Raw genomic sequence first — 17304 nt, forward strand, 5'->3', positions numbered from 1 at the left:
AGGAGAGTAAATCTAGCATAATTCTTAAGGATCCTAAGATTTTCTAGATGGTAAAAGAGCATCAGCCTCATCTTTAAGTCATCAATTACATCAGGCCCTAAAAAGAGTGTCACTCTGTTCTGTGAAATGTTTAAGCCAGGCACTGACTTCTCTTTACTAGCTATGAGCGTCTTAGATGGCATCCTCTTTCAATATAAATCTGCTTTGTCTGCACTAAAAATCTGCTGTTTAGTATGCATGCTATGCTAAATCTCTTCAGTCATGTCCGACTCTGTGCGACCCCATAGATGGCAGCCCACCAGGCTTCCCCGTCCCTGGGATTCTCCAGGCAAGAACACTGGAGTGGGTTGCCATTTCCTTCTCTGCTGTTTAGTATAGCAACTTCATTTATTATTTTATCTAGATCTTCTGGATAACTTGCTGCAGTTCTACATCAGCACTTGCTGCTTCACATTGCACAAGATATTATGGAAATAACTTTTTTCCTTAAACCTCATAAATAAACATCTTCTAGCTTCAAACTTTTCTTCTGTACCTTCCTCACATCTCTCAGCCTTCACAGAATTGAAGAAAGTTAGTGCCTTGCTCTGGATTCACTTTTGGTTTAAGGAAATGTTTTGATGGATTTGATCCTACATTCAGACCACTAAAATGTCTCCATTTCAACAATCCATTTCCTTGTCTTATCATTCACATGTGTACACTGGGGTAGCACTTTTAATTTTACTCAAGAATTCTTCTTTTGTATTCACACCTTGGCTAATTTTTAGGCACAAGATGCTTACCCAGGCCTATCTCAACTTTCTGCAAGCCTTTCTCACTAAGCTTAATCAAGCCTACCTTTGTAGCCCTTTTTGACCTTCTTCATCCAATTCCCCTTCCTTCACCCTCTTTCTCTGGTAATGAAAAATCTGATCTCTTTTTCCATGAGTTTGTTTGTATGCCTTGTTGTTTGTCTTGAAGTATAATTGACCTACCACACTGTATTAGTTCTTATTATACAACATGAAGATCCGAGCTGTACCAGAGAATGAGGAGCTTATTGAAGCAATGTGGATTCTTAAGAAGACTTCTCAAAGTGGAAAGCTGAAGAATGACTGAGTAAGCATCACTGATTCTACCCCCTTGGGCATCACTGATACAGAAGCTTAGCAGAGCACCTGGTATTTTCTTGTTGGATCAAAGAGAAAGATTCTCAACCATGCCTGAAATAGAAACAAATCACAGAGACTCTGAATTGTTTTCCCCACCCTCTGGTGTTCAAGGAATGACAGAACTTGATAGAACAGCTTTTAAAAAGACAGACGTCATCCCTGAGCTTAAAGAGAGGAAAGAAATACTCAATAAAGTGTTGTGATCCCTTGAAAGGACAACACTGCAGGATCCAGGCCTAAAATGTGTGATTGAAGATCCAGAAGATGAAGAAGGTAGACTATGTTGGATCCCTATAAAATGTTTACCACTGATTCCTTTGAGGAAGAATAACTCAGTATTTTAAAGCATCTTAATGTCAATCCACAGACATTGAAATATAATTTGGAACTAGCTTATGGAAACTTTAAGTCTGAAGAAATCTTGAGAGCTGTGCTTCCTGAAGGTCAAGATGTGACCTCAGGGTTTAGCAGAGTCGGGCACACTGCCCACCTGAAACTTTGAGTTCACCAACCACCTTACAAGCATTTAATTGGCCAAGTTATGATTGGCAAAAATCCAGGAATCACATCAGCAGTAAATAAAATCAATAATATTGATAATACTGAAATTTCCAAATTTCAATATCTGGAGAGGAGAATATGGTGACCAAGGTTTGAGAAAACAATTACACCTGTGAATTTGATTTTTCAAAAGTCTACTGGAATCCTTGTCTCTCCACAGAACACAATCATATCACAGAACTTCTCAAATCTGGGGATGTCCTATTTGATGTTTTTGCTAGGACTGGGCCCTTGGCCATTCCAGCAGCAAAGAAAAACTTCACTGTGTTTGCTAGTGATGTTAATCCTGAATCCTATAAATGGCTACTGCACAATTGTAAATTAGTTAAAATGGACCAAATGGTAAAAGTCTTTAAGTTGGATGGGAAAGATTTCCTGCAAGGACCAATCAGAGAAGAGTTAATGCAGCAGCTGGGGCCACTGTCAAAAGGAAGAAAACACTCTGTGCGCATTGTCATGAACTTGACAGCAAAGGCTACTGAGTTTCTCACCACTTTTAAAGCACTCTTAGATGGCAGCCATGTGGCAGTGAGCTCCTTCCTATTGTGCACTGTTACAACTTTAGCTAATCCAAATAAGGAGGTTCAGCAACGAGCTGAAACTGTATTAGGCATCTCCTAGGAAGCATACAGTTCAGTTCACTTAGTAAAAAATGTGGCCCCTAATAACAAAGCGTTATGCATCACTTTTCAGATTCCTGCTGCTATACTTTACAAGAACGAGATTGTAAAATAGGAAAATCATAAAGATCCACCTCTTAAATGCACAAATTGCTTCAGTCACTTAATTGGAAATAGTTTTTCCATCTCCCCACTAGACCTTTGTGATAGGGAACTATTAAACACTTTTACTTTACCCTCGCTGGCTTCCCATACATACAGCATGGTGTTATTTTCTATGCACTGTCTAAATGACCACCAACATAAGCCTAGTTATGTTATGTCACCACAAAGATATTATTACTTCATTCTGGACTATATTCTCCACATTATTGTTTTATACTTGTGACTTATTTGTTTTGCAGTGGAAATCGATACCTCTTAATGTCCCTTGCTTATTTCTTTCCTCGCTCCCACCAAGCATCATGGTAACCACATGTTTTTTTCTCTGTATCTACAACTGCTTCTATTTTGTTATGTCTCTTCAGTTTTTTGTCATTTAGATTGCACATTCATTTCCTCAGTTTAGTTCAGTTGCTCAGTTGTGTCACTCTTTGTGACCCCATGAACAGCAGCATGCCAGGCCTCCTTGTCCTTCACCAACGCCTGGAGTCCACCCAAACCCATGTCCATTGAGTTGGTGATGCCATCCAACCATCTCATCCTCTGTCATCCCCTTCTCCTCCTGCCCTCAATCTTTCCCAACATCAGGGTCTTTTCAAATGAGTCAGCTCTCTGCATCAGGTGGCCAAAGTATTGGAGTTTCAGCTTTTAGCATCATTCCTTCCAATGAACACCCAGGAATGATCTCCTTTAGGATGGACTGGTTGGATCTCCTTGCAGTCCAAGGGATTCTCAAGAGTCTTCTCCAACACCATAGTTCATTTCCTACTTTAGCTAAATAACTAAGAGGGTGATTGCTGGACTATATGGTAAGAGTATGCTTTGTTTTGTGCATGAGCTCTTTGTGACCCCATGGGCTGTGTAGCCCACCAGACTCTTCTGTCCATGGAATTTTCCAGGCAAGAATGGTGGAGTGGGTTGCCATTTCCTCCTTCAGGGGATCTTCTCAACCCAAGGACTGAACTCGAGTCTCTTGCATTGGCAGGTGAATTCTTTATCACCCTGCCACCTGTGAAGCCCATGTTTAGTTATGTAAGAAAATTCTAAAATATTATCCAAAGTGGATGTACCATTTTTGTATTCCTACCAGCAATGGATGAACATTTCTATTCTTCTTCACATTGCTTTCTTACTTAGCAATATATTCAGAGAACCACCCCATATTAGCTTTTAGCAATTATTTTTCTTATCTATTTTAACAGGCTCATAATAGTTCACTGTATGTATGTACCATAGTTTACATTTATTTAGCTAAACTAGTGTTTGTGTACATTTGTGTGCTTGTGTGAGTCCTGCATGGATACTTCCAAAGTGGGGCTTCCCTGATGGCTCAAACTGTAAAGGATCTACCTGCAATGCAGGGGACCTGGGTTTGATTCCTGGCTAAACCTAAAGCCAGGAAGTAGATCATAAAGACATTTATTTTGATATAGGATGAACCTGTTCACACACTCAAAGGCAACTTGAATCATGAAGTCATTCTAAGGATGTTTGTATATTTCCATTGGGTCTGACTGTATATTGCATCCTCTCCTTTTGGAATATCTATAAGATCTGATACTATTCCTTATTCCATTTCAGTTCTTATTGGCCATTTTTACTCTAAGTAACTTATAATATTCTATATATAATTGAACATTGATGTTTCTGTAGATAATTCTGTTTCACAGAAATTATGTTGCTATTTTTCCTTTATATTTGTTGTTGGCAGAGCCTTTGGTCCTTGTATTGATTTATAGTGCTTAGCTGATGGCAAACAATTGGTTAGACTGCCCTGATATGCACAGCTTGCATTATCTCTGTAATTTGGAGCCCTTAGCATTAAGGCGATCATGTTCTTCCTTAAATTTTCTCTGTTTCTCTCTTTTTGCTATGCAAATGATAATCTCTATAATTTTAACCAGAAAAAGCTTTTAAATTATATTTGAGTGCTATCTGTTATCTTACAGAGTTTCCCTGGTGGCTCAGATGGTAAAGAATCTGCTAGCCATGAGGGAGATCTGGGTTCAGTCGCTTGGTTGGGAAGATCCCCTGGAAAATGAAATGGCAATCCAGTCCAATATTCTTGCCTGGAGAATACTATGGACAGATGAAGCTGGTGGGTTACCTTACATAAGAATTATTTTTGTACACTTTGGAAGGTGAGTTTAAGGTAGCGTAAGTCCTTCTCTTTTTATTTTGTATCTGAACAAGTCTGTGTTAGTTGCTCAGTCATGTCCAACTCTTTGTGATCCCATGGACTATAGCCCACCTGGCTCTTCTGTTTGGTTTATCTTATTTGTTGCTGCCTTTTCATGTATTGGGATAAAGGAATCTATGTGCAAAATAGCCACTTCTTTGAAGTTAAATAATATTGGAAATATTAAATAATGTTATTTTTACTTATAGTATATTAGATAGAATGGGATACCAAAATATATGAAGTCATATTTTCTTCCTGTCTTTTTACTTTTGTAGAAGATAGTAAGATAAGGTGGCAAGAATACACAGATCTTCACAGCCCAGATTATCATCACAGTGGTGTGGTCACTCAACTAGAGCCAGACATCCTGGAATGCAAAGTCAAGTGGGTCTCAGGAAGCATCACTATGAACAAAAATAGTGGACGTGATAGAATTCCAGTTGAGCTATTTCAAATCCTAAAAGATGATGCTGTGAAAGTGCTGCATTCAGTATGTCAGCAAATTTGGAAAACCCATCAATGGCCACAGGACTGGAAAAGGTCAGTTTTCATTCCAATCCCAAAGAAAGGCAATACCAAAGAATGCTTAAACTGCAGCACAATTGCACTCATCTCACACGCTAGTAAAGTAATACTCAAAATTCTCACAGGCAGGCTTCAACAGTACATGAACCATGAAATTCCAGATGTTCAAGTTGTATTTAGAAAAGGCAGAGGAACCAGAGATCAAATTGCCAACATTTATTGGATCTTTGAAAAAACAAGAGAGTTCCAGAAAAATATCAACTTCTGCTTTATTTCCCAAATTGGGAAAGAAGTACATCAAGGCTGTATATTGTCACCAGGCTTATATGCTGAGTATATCATGAGAAACACTAGGCTGGATGAAGCACAAGTTGGAATCAAGATTACTGGGAGAAATATCAATAACCTCACATATGCAGATGACACCACCCTAATGGCAGAAAGCAAAGAGGAACTAAAGAGCCTCTTGATGAAAATGAAAGAGGAGCGTGAAAAATTTGGCTTAAAACTCAACATTCAGAAAAGTAAGATCATGGCATCTGGTCCCATCACTTCAAGGCAAATAGATGGGGAACCAGTGGAAACAGTGTCAGACTTTATTTTGGGGGGCTCCAAAATCACTGCAGATGATGAGTGCAGCTATAAAATTAAAAGACACTTGCTCCTTGGGAGAAAAGTTATGACCAACATAGACAGCATATTAAAAAGCAAGGACATTATTTTGCCAACAAAGGTCCATCTAGTCAAAGCTATGGTTTTCCCAGTATTCATGTATGGATGTGAGAGTTGGACTATAAAGAAAGCTGAGCACTGAAAATTTGCTGCTTTTGATCTGTGGTATTGGAGAAGACTCTTGAGAGGAGATCCAACTTAGTCCATCTTAAAGGAAATCAGTGATGAATATTCATTGGAAGTACTGATTCTGAAGCTGAAACTACAATACTTTGGCCACCTGATGTGAATAACTGACTCATTTGAAAAGACCCTGATACTGGGAAAGACTGAAGGCAGAGGAGAAGGGGACAACAGAAGATGAGATGATTGGATGATATCACCAACTCAATGGACATGAGTTTCGGTAAACTCCTGAATTTGGTGATGGACAGGGAGGCCTGGCGTGCTGCAGTCCATAGCGTCACAGAGTCGGAGACGACTGAGCGACTGAACTGAATTGAACTGAACTGATGTGTCCTTTAAGTGTTTATTCTTCAAAATATATACAATTTATAAGATACCATGTAAGATGCCTCTATTAGGTAATTCTTATATATATTTTGAACATCCATGTTAGAGTCATATTTTCAACATTAAATGAAAGAAATTTGCAGCATTCTGTTTCTTAGATAGATTTGAATTTACAATATAACAAATCATAGTTTAATATCTGTCTCAATGAATTTACAGACTTTGAAAGTACAACAGAATTTTTATTTGACATTATAATGTAGAAGAGCACATGAATTATTTGCCTGTTTGTTTTTTTTTATATACCTCCCATAAGATGTGGAAATTTTACTTCAGCAGAAATTTACTGTATGATGAAAATGTATTCCCTCTGATCAAGTACAGAGAATCAAGCCCAAGGCAGCTTGCTTCAATTTTCATTTATTTTCCTTATATTGTCATTCATAGTAGAAAAAAAAAAAAAAACTATAAACAAAGGACCATTAAATAAAAACACATTTCATTGAAAATATGTACTTGAAATGGATTATCTGATCTACGACTTGAAAGTCTGCATATTATTACATGACTAGTCTCCGAAATCTCGATAAGTAACTTTTCCACTAAATGCATACAGAAATATAAAGTCTTTAAAGAAAATAGAGGATACTACACTGAGTCAGAAAAAAAAAATAGTTCAGTGAAGCTTGAATATTCTCCTTCTGACCAGGACACTAAGGTAATTTTTGTCAAAACATGATCAGTTTTCTCTCAAGGAACATTACTTTAAATTGCCAAAACTTTACCACCAAAAATGAATTCATTACTTCACTTATGTATTTATCACAAGACATGCATTTAACACCCAGGATGTACAGAACTCCAGTGAATGTATACCAGGTCCGTCTTGGCAAAAACAATATGGGAAAGCTTCTATCAATCCCTTGTACCTACAGTATATTATCCAGATATAGTGGGGATGATGATGGTAGTAGAAGATTATAGTTTGCAGCAGTGATAGAACAATCATAAAATTCCTCTGAAATTGTGTAAAATAAAAGAGTAGTGTACAATGGCAAACTGAACTTTGGATATGTAACCAGGTTGAATTGGGGTTTAACACCTCAATCTTTAAATTACTGTGTACCCTTGAGCCATTTATATACTTCTCCCAGATTAAATTTCTTTGTATGTAATGTCAAATAAGCACATTTCTACTCCAAAACAAATTAGACAATGAAGATTAGAGATTCTGACATTCCTTTTGTTTCCATTCTGGTGACACTGCTATCACATGTTCATAGTCGTTATCATCACTAATCTCAGCCACTTAATTTTTCTGTCTTCGCATTGATGTACACCACACACTTCCTACTTGATTAAAGACCCTTTTATTTTTATAATATGAATTCATAACTCATCACACACATATATATATTTGTATATACATGTATGTGTATATATGTTAAATCAGGGGACCACAACCTCTGAGATCTAATGCCTCATAATGTGAGGTGGAATTGATGGAATAATAATAGAAATAAAGTGCAAAATAAATGCAATGTGCTTTAATTATCCAAATATCATCCCCTTACCCTGATCCACAGAAAAATTATCTTCTACAAAATCTGGTGCCAAAATGTATGGGGACTGCTGTGTTAAATCATCAATTAAGACACATCACCACATACCTGTGAAAACATTTCACATTCTACATGTAGTTTTCAATTTTACAGTATTTGTATCTATAACCTCTCATCATTTAAAATTTAAAACCAATTAAATTTCCATGGACCAAAATAACTAGATCAAACTTAATTGTATTTATGTACATAATTATCCAACTAAAGATTTCAAAAATATAATTTAATCTTCAAAATGACTCCCACCATCAAATCACCATTATGGCCCACTGACACAATTCAAGTGCCAATCTAAAATTCTAATTCTTTTACATTTTTCACAATATTTTCAATAATTCTTAATTTTGAGCTATTTAATTATTATTCTATTTAGAATACCCTTTCTTTTTAGTCAGTTTGTGAATATTCCTACAAAATTTTAATTTACATAAATCAAACACAATGCTGTGTGCTTAGATGCTCAGTTGTGTCTGACTCTTTATAATCCTTCAGACTATAGCCCATCAGGCTCCTCTGTGGAAGGGATTTTTCAGACAAGAATACTGGAGTGGGTTGCCATTTCAAACACTCTATAGGCCATCCAACACTGTAGATACATATCTGACAATATTTATTGCTTACCTTCAATGTGCTATATATGATGCTGAATTATAGACTGCCTTAGTGGAGATTATGTAGCAAGGGTTAGTGCATCAAGTCAAACTCTGAACCATTTATATTCTAATATCTTTTAGTCTAAATAAGATGACGATTATTATCTTAGGATTATTATTATTATCTCTTAGGACAAGAGAGAACAGCATAGAGATTCCCTACACTTTAGGAAACTGCATCTTGGAACCATAAAAGTAGATTGAACTCAATTTATGTCATATATATATTGCCTTCTATATCTTTTTAGTTTTAATTTCAAACAAAATTCTATGAACATATTAATGGTCAGTCAATTCTATAATGTTTGTGATGAAAAATAACAGCTTCTCTGCTGCATCTTTTTTTTAATATAACTTCATTCTCATCAGAGCAAACCAAACTTTAATCTCTTTCAAGTAATCATTTTAGAATTTATATGCATACCTCTAAGAAACATGTTAATGTTGGCTCTCTAGAGTTTTTAGTTTTAGGCATGAAAGCATGAACTAATCACTTCTGGTGGGTAATTTGCTATCCTTCCACAGGCACATTCCTCTTCCAACCTTATTCATCAACTTACATACTCTTCTCATTCACCTATTCTTGAAACTTGGTCATGTTGTAATTTTGGTGAGAACACCATTCATTGTTTACTTTGATATGATGCTCCAAATCCTAGTCAAATCTGAGCTATTTTTAAAAAACCATAATTAACTTTCCTTCTTACGCAACTCTGTTTTCCTGGAAGTCAGTCATTTGTGTGATTTTTGCTACCTTTATATTACATGCAATCTTCATTAAAAAAAAAAAAAAAAAAACTAACTCTAACCAGTTATCTAAATATTCTCTGGAAGTTTAGACATACCGCATAAGTCCACTAGTTAACATCCCTAAGAGAGTCCTTTCCAGAGCCCATTTTCCTACACGAATCAAATTAGGCTGCCTTCTCCATCTGTTGTACCATCGGTCCTCCTTTGCTATAATCTAAACAATTCCTCTACCTATCTTGATTTTTGCATCTTTTGTTTCTGTGTCATATGTATTTTTTTTCCTCACTTATTGATAGAGTACAATCCTCCAAAAGCTATCTTTCTTTTCTTTCAAAATCTGGTGTATATTGACACTACTTTTGGTCAGAAATAGAATTCCTGGCTGTAAATCTTTTCCTCAGAATTTTGAAGGATGTGTCCCATAAAATTTCTTTTCCAGTCTTGCAATGAAAAATGAAGTCATTCTTGGTACTGAGTTATATGTAGGTTTGTTTCATGTCCCCATTTGCCTGAGACAGTCTCCTTCTATGTCTGCTTTTACAATGTAATTATTAATAGTACCCCCATTTGATGTTAAAAAGGTTATGGTTCATATAATAAGTTTTATATTTATATTAGCACTTTTACTGATCTGCAAAATCATTCTCATTTTATCTTTGTCCTATATTTTCGACAGTTTTGTGATGATACAGTCTGTTTTCATTCATTGTCAGTGTTGTCTTTCCCTCTTAAGAAACGTTCTTACATATTTCAAGGATAATTTTTTTCTCTAGGTTTTATTTTCTATTTATGAAATTCTCTTATTCTTAATAAGATTTGTCTTCTAATTTTTCTACTTTCTCTTCAGCTTCTGTTTTTTGTTTTAAGTTATTTTCTTGGAGATAACACCAACTTCATTTTCACACTTTTCCTGAATCCTCTCTTCATCATGTTTTTTAATGTTCAAGAGCAAAGAGCTCTTATTTCTGTTTCCTTAATTTGTATACTATATTTGTTCAATGGTTGCAATAACTTATTTATTTCACTGAATTGAGCCTGTAATTAAAAATTTTTGAGGATACTTTTAAACCTTCATAATTGGCTTCCTGAAAGTTGCACATTTTTCTGTTTTTTTTTTTTTTTTAATAATCCCTTTTAATGTAAAAGATTTTTTTTTGTTTTTCAGTCACTAACCTTTGATTGATTCCCTGAATTCAATTATTGAAGACTAAAAACTTATTACAAGTTCTAAATGTTTGAGGGTAATATATAGACTGGAACCTTCCTGACAGGGTGATTTTCCTGGCCCCTAACTTTACAAAATTCCAATGCCAGTTTTTCATTATGTTATTGTAAGACATTGAGTATAGTTCCCTATGCTATATTTTTCATACTTCCTGTTTGCCTATTTTATATATAGTAGTATGTATATGTTAATCCTAAACTCTTAATTTATCTTCCTCCCCTCTTTGGTAACTATAAATTTGTTTTCTACATCTGTGAATCTATTTATGCTTTGTAAAAAAGTTCATTTGTATCATTTTTTTTTAATTCTACAAATAAGTGATGTATATTTATATTTGTTTTTCTCTGATCTACTTCATTTAATGTGATAATATCTAGGTCCATCCATGTTGTTGAAAATGGCATTATTTCTTTTTTATGGTTCAGTCATATTCTTCTGTATAAATATACAACATCTTTATCCATTCATCTATCAATAGATGTTTAGATTGCTTCCATGTCTTCGCTTATTGCAAATAGTGCTGCTATGAACATTTAGGTGCATGTATCTTTTTGAATTAGTGTTTCCTCTGGATATATGCCCAAAAGTGGGACTAGCTGATTCATATGGTAACCCTATTTTCAGTTTATTAAAGAATCTCCATAATGACTGCAAAAATTTACATCTCCAGCAATAGTGTAGGGGGCATGATTCTTTTTCTTCACATCCTCTCTAGCATTTATCATGTAGATATTTTGATGATGCTCATTCTGACTGGTGTGAGGGAATACCTCATTGTAGTTTTGATATGCATTTTGCTAATAATCAGCAACATTGAGCATCTTTTCATGTACCTGCTATCCATCTATATGTCTTCTTTGGAGAAATATCTATTTATGCCTTTGCTCAATTTTTGATTGGGCTGTTTTTATTGATATGGAGTTTCATGTGCTTTCTGTACATTTTGGAAATTAATCCATTGTCAGTAGCTTTCTTTGAAAATATAGTCTCCCAATCCAAAAGTTGTCCTTTCATTTTCTTTATGGTTTCCTTTGCTGTGCAAATGCTTTTAAGATTAATTAGGTCCATTTTTTTTTTCTTGGTTGCTATTATCCTTTTTAATTTGCTTGCTTTTACTTTTTATTTTATATTGGAGTGTAGTTGATTAAAAATGTAGTTTCAGGTTTACAGGAAATTGATTCACTTATACATATAATTGCATCTATTTTTATTTAATTATTTTCCCTTGCATGTTGTTACATAATACTGAGCAGAGTTCCCTATGCTATACAGTAGGTCCTTGTTGATTATTCATTTTAAATCTAGCAGGGCATACATGTCAATCCCAAATTCCCTAACTATTCCATCCCCCCACCTTTCACAACTGGTAATCCTAAATTCATCCTCTAAATTTGTGAGTCTGTTTCTGTTTTGTAAATAGGTTCATTTGTACTTTTTAAGATCCTTTATGTAAGCAGTCAGAGAAGGCAATGGCACCCCACTCCAGCACTCTTGCCTGGAAAATCCCATGGACGGAGGAGCCTGGAAGGCCTCAGTCCATGGGGTCGCTAGGAGTTGGACACGACTGCGCAACTTCACTTTCACTTTTCACTTTCATGCACTGGAGAAGGAAATGGCAACCCACTCCAGTGTTCTTGCCTGGAGAATTCCAGGGATGGGAGAACCTGGTGGGCTGCCATCTATGGGGTCACACAGAGTTGGACACGACTGAAGTGACTTAGCAGCAGCAGCAGCATGTAAGCAGTATTTTTGTTTATATTTCCATTACCTAGTATTTTTGTTTTAATTTCCATTACCTAGTATTTTTGTTTTAATTTCCATTATCTAGGAGATGGATCCAAAAAATATTGCTGTAATTTATGTCAGTGTTCTGCCTATGTTTTCCTCTAGGGCTTTTATAATAACTGGTTTCATACTTACATATTTAATCAATTTTGAGTTTATTTTTGTATATGGTGTTAGACTAATTTCATTGTTTTATGTATAACTATCCAGTTTTCCCAACACCACTTATTGAGGAAACTTTTTCTCCATTGTACATTCTTGCTCCGTTTGCTGTAAATTAACTGAGAATAAGTGTATGAGTTTATTTCTGGGCATTCTTCTATCCTGTTCCATTACTTATATTCCTGTTTTTGTACAAGTACCATACCATTTTGATTACTGTTACTTTGTAGTATTGATTGAGGTCTTGAATACCCATTCTGCTGATGATAAAAAATCTAATTCTCATGATTCCTAGTAAATTCAATTAATTTAGAGTTTTCTCAATCAATTGTAAAAGTAATTACAATTCCTTTTTTCTTTCTGGTCTTGGACGCATGAAGATATTTGTTAATAATCACAATTTCAAGAACTCTGTAAACCTGGAAACTACTAGTACCGCGTTTCTGGCACTATTAACTACACAGAAAACTGGTACACTAGCCTGCTGCTGCTGCTGCTGCTAAGTCGCTTCAGTCATGTCTGACCTTGTGCGACCCCATAGACGGCAGCCCACCAGGCTCCTCCGTCCATGGGATTTTCCAGGCAAGAGTACTGGAGTGGAGTGCCATTGCCTTCTCCACTAGCCTAAATGAGACTATATGTCTCTGCTGTGCTGTGCTGTGCTGTGCTGTATCACTCAGTCATGTCCGACTCTTTGCAACCCCATGAACTGTAGCCCATCAGGCTCCTCCAGGCAAGAATACTGGAGTGGGTTGCCATGCCCTTCTCCAGGGGATCTTCCCAACCCAGGGATTGAACCCAGGTCTCCTGCATTGCAGGCAGATTCTTTACCAGCTCAGCTACCTGGGAAGCCTGACTATATTTCTAAAACTGTATATAGTACTTACAATATATGTTTTTTACGTCATGCTTAGATGAGATGAGAATATTGGTAGAATTCCTTCAACATTTACCAATTCCCCATTTGGTAAGCACATAATCTACTTGATATCAGAATCTGTTATCTACAGTGTTCCTAATTATTTTACTCTGTTAAATACCTATAGACCAGATATTTTTATTTAGCTAAGAGAAGGAAGAGGGAATTAATACAGATTCTTTTAATAGGCAATTGTTGCAGTATATTATTTAAAGTGAAAGCCAAGATTAAACACATTTTATTCCAACTGTTCTGCCTCCTTATTATGTCTCCAAGATGAGGATTAATTTAAATAGAATAGAGTTTGTAAAAATATGCAATATAAGTATATAATACAATATATAATATAAAAATATATACAATATATATAATGCAAAAATATTATAAATTTACTCAAACAAAATTATAGCTAACTGCTTTTAAGCTTCAATTGCCATATTCAACACACTTACACAATAATTTGGATATGATTGATATAAATTTATGTGAAATAATTTTAATTTAATTTAACATCACTGGCAATATTATGTCATTACTTTTTAATTTTCTATTACCAAAATTTAGTAAATAATCTTATTATGCAAATTGTATACATGATTCTTGTGGAACTCTCCAAGGGTTTTATTAGCACAAATTTCTAGATGTAAAGCTACTGAATTAAAAGTGAAGAATATACAATTTTCTTCTTGAGATGACAAAATGATTTCAAGACAGGTGTAAGTAATTTACATTGTAAACAATTTAAGAGGGTACTATTTTTTTTAACAACTCACAAAAACTTGTAAAAGTAAGGAAGAGAATCTCATCAATTTGAATACTGTCCTTACTTCAGGAAATATGCTAATCACTGTGATAGAAACAAATTAGATATAGTGGTTGGAGGTTGAAAAATACAAAGCCCACAGAAAGCCTTGTCCATGTGAGTGAGGCATAATATGAACCAAATCAGAACAGACCACTCCAATCACAGTATAATAACAAAGCAAACAAATAAATGTAGGTGTATTATTCTTTGGATATTTGCTCATGAGATTTAGTGATAAGGACAGAGATTTTGGTACAGGTTGTTGCCTATAGACTGAATTTGGTAGATGAGGTTGTGTCTGATCTAACTGATATTTAAGAAACTTAATCTTTGCCAGCTTAACAATATAATAATGGCAGATGAGATTGATTTTTAATTATCAGCAATCCATCTAAGTGAGGTAAGAGCAGGCACTCTGTGATGTATCTGAGGCAATTTTAAAATGTCATGAGGAGTGTCTCGAGCAGAATGTCATAAAAAGAGCTTTAATAACTCTGAGTCTATCTTATTTTCCTTATGTTTTTTCCATCAGTCCAATAATAAAAGATGATCAATTACAGGACAACAATGCCAACAATTAAATACAGAAAATAATTGATTCCTAAGCAAGGGTATAACCTGGCATGGTCTTATTAGGGTATATCTGCAAAACCTGGATTCTGACTAGTAGCAAAAATACCTAAGAAAAATCTAAAATACTATGTGCCAAGTGCTGATTTAAGTGCTTTACATGTGATTAATTCTATTAACTTTAAAGGTAGCCCTGTGAGGTATGTGTAAGTACCACATTTGTTTTATATATGATGAAAATAATCAGGGAGAGTTCAGTAACTTGCCTAAATTCAAAGATCTGTTGAAAATCTAAAAAGACTAGATTATTTGCTCAAAGTAACCTCTTATATTGGCTTAGTGTGGTGATATTGAAAAACCAGAATATTGAACACCAAACAGTTTTATAGATATATCTATAATTTCCCACTTAGATTAGCCTGTGTATTTCTCACTAGAATAATGACTACACTTTCTAGTAATACCTATTGACATAGTCATATTAGCATACAGGTATGCAAAATTATCTGTCTGGACAGACTGTACCTTCACAAACAAATGTAGCTTTAACAAGTAATATTCATTTGCTAGGGACTGAACCAAGACTTCGCAGTTCAACTCTCATATCCATAGGTGACCAACTCTCACAACCATAGCCTTGACTAGACGGACCTTTGTTGGCAAAGTAATGTCTCTGCTTTTGAATAGGCTATCTAGGTTGGTCATAACTTTTCTTCCAAGGAGTAAGCGTCTTTTAATTTCATGGCTGCAGTCACCATCTGCAGTGATTTTGGAGCCCAAAAAATAAAGTCTGACACTGTTTCTACTGTTTCCCCATCTATTTCCCATGAAGTGATGGGACCAGATGCCATGATCTTCGTGTTCTGATGTTGAGCTTTAAGCCAACTTTTTCACTCTCCACTTTCACTTTCATCAAGAGGCTTTTTAGTTCCTCTTCACTTTCTGCCATAAAGTTCACTCAGACTCACATCCACCAAGTCAGTAATGCCATCCAGCCATCTCATCCTCTGTCGTCCCCTTCTCCTCCTTCCCCTAATCCTTCCAGGCATCAGAGTCTTTTCCAATGAGTCAACTCTTTGCATGAGGTGGCCAAAGTACTGGAGTTTCAGCTTCAGCATCATTCCCTCCAAAGAAATCCCAGGGCTGATCTCCTTCAGAATGGACTGGTTGGATCTCCTTGCAGTCCAAGGGACTCTCAAGAGTCTTCTCCAACACCACAGTTCAAGAGCATCAATTCTTCGGTGCTCAGCTTTCTTCTCAGTCCAACTCTCGATGGACGTGAGTCTGAGTGAACTCTGGGAGTTGGTGATGGACAGGGAGCCCTGGCGTGCTGCGATACATGGGGTTGCAAAGAGTCGGACATGAGTGAGCGACTGAACTGAACTGAACTGTACTGAACCAAGACTAGAGGAAATTTCTATCCTATGAATTACAGAGCTCATCTGAGGCCAACACTATGCAATTTTAAATTTGAATCCTCAACTGTTCATAGAAAGAAAACAACAATTTTGAAGGAACATTTACGTGATTTTATTAGATTTTTAAAAATGTATAAATACTAGTACTGCTATTCAGCTTAATTCTTTTTATAAAAATAAACTGATGTGTTCATTTTGCATTTTGTAAGGTGCTATGAATAAATCAAAATTAAGCATACTTAACCAACTAGCCCCTGAACATATTAGAATTGGTAGGGACTGTTCACCTAGAATGGAGGAAGATGGCTTCTGTGTAAAACTGTAAACTTGACTTGAGATGGTGCATTTAGTCAACACTTGTCCATAAACAGACTCCGGTTCCCAGATTGAAAGAGCCTTGGTCAGATATAATTTGTGAGAGTGACTTAGAAATATGACATATCAAACGAAACAAAAATCAGATTAATTCTTTCATGAAAGTATTGTGAAATGAATCCCATTAGTTGAATTCTACTAATAAGTAGAGGACCCACCAGTGAAGCTAATGATAGAAAACCATAGAAAAATAGTGTATTACACTCCCATACTAATCTCTGAAGACGAAGTAATTTTTCTGGGTATCCAGAAGATCTTTTAATATTTTTTTCCTCCAAAGGAATAGCTGAATATGGACAAAGAATTTGCAAATCATCTGCTTCTGGGTATGCTTGAGCTTCATTAATAATCGGGAAATAGACGAAGAAAAAAGGTAAAGTACTTAGGTGCGTTCTAAGACATATCCTTCTAACTAGACCTTAGACTTTCAAAGAAATCACAAAAAATAAGTGAGTTGTCCTTAAAACGTAGAGCTGATTTCATAGCATAGCTGAAATTGTTGGGAATAACCACAATTCCAAATTTTCCTTGGCTTGAAAGATGAAGAAAGTGATCAGATGAGTAATGAGATTATTTGATTTTATCTGGCCATGTGAAAGTTAAAGGTGACCTTAACTTTCAGAAACAATGA

At 35.5% G+C, this 17304-nt stretch overlaps 1 pseudogene; it reads left to right on the forward strand.

The window, feature by feature from the left end:
- The first annotated feature begins 1030 nt into the window (after positions 1 to 1030).
- Positions 1031 to 2723, forward strand: LOC133261602 (tRNA (guanine(37)-N1)-methyltransferase-like; annotated as a pseudogene).
- The last annotated feature ends 14581 nt before the right edge of the window (positions 2724 to 17304 follow it).

This window comes from Bos javanicus, chromosome 15 (assembly GCF_032452875.1).
Source record: "Bos javanicus breed banteng chromosome 15, ARS-OSU_banteng_1.0, whole genome shotgun sequence".
Taxonomy (NCBI): domain Eukaryota; kingdom Metazoa; phylum Chordata; class Mammalia; order Artiodactyla; family Bovidae; genus Bos; species Bos javanicus.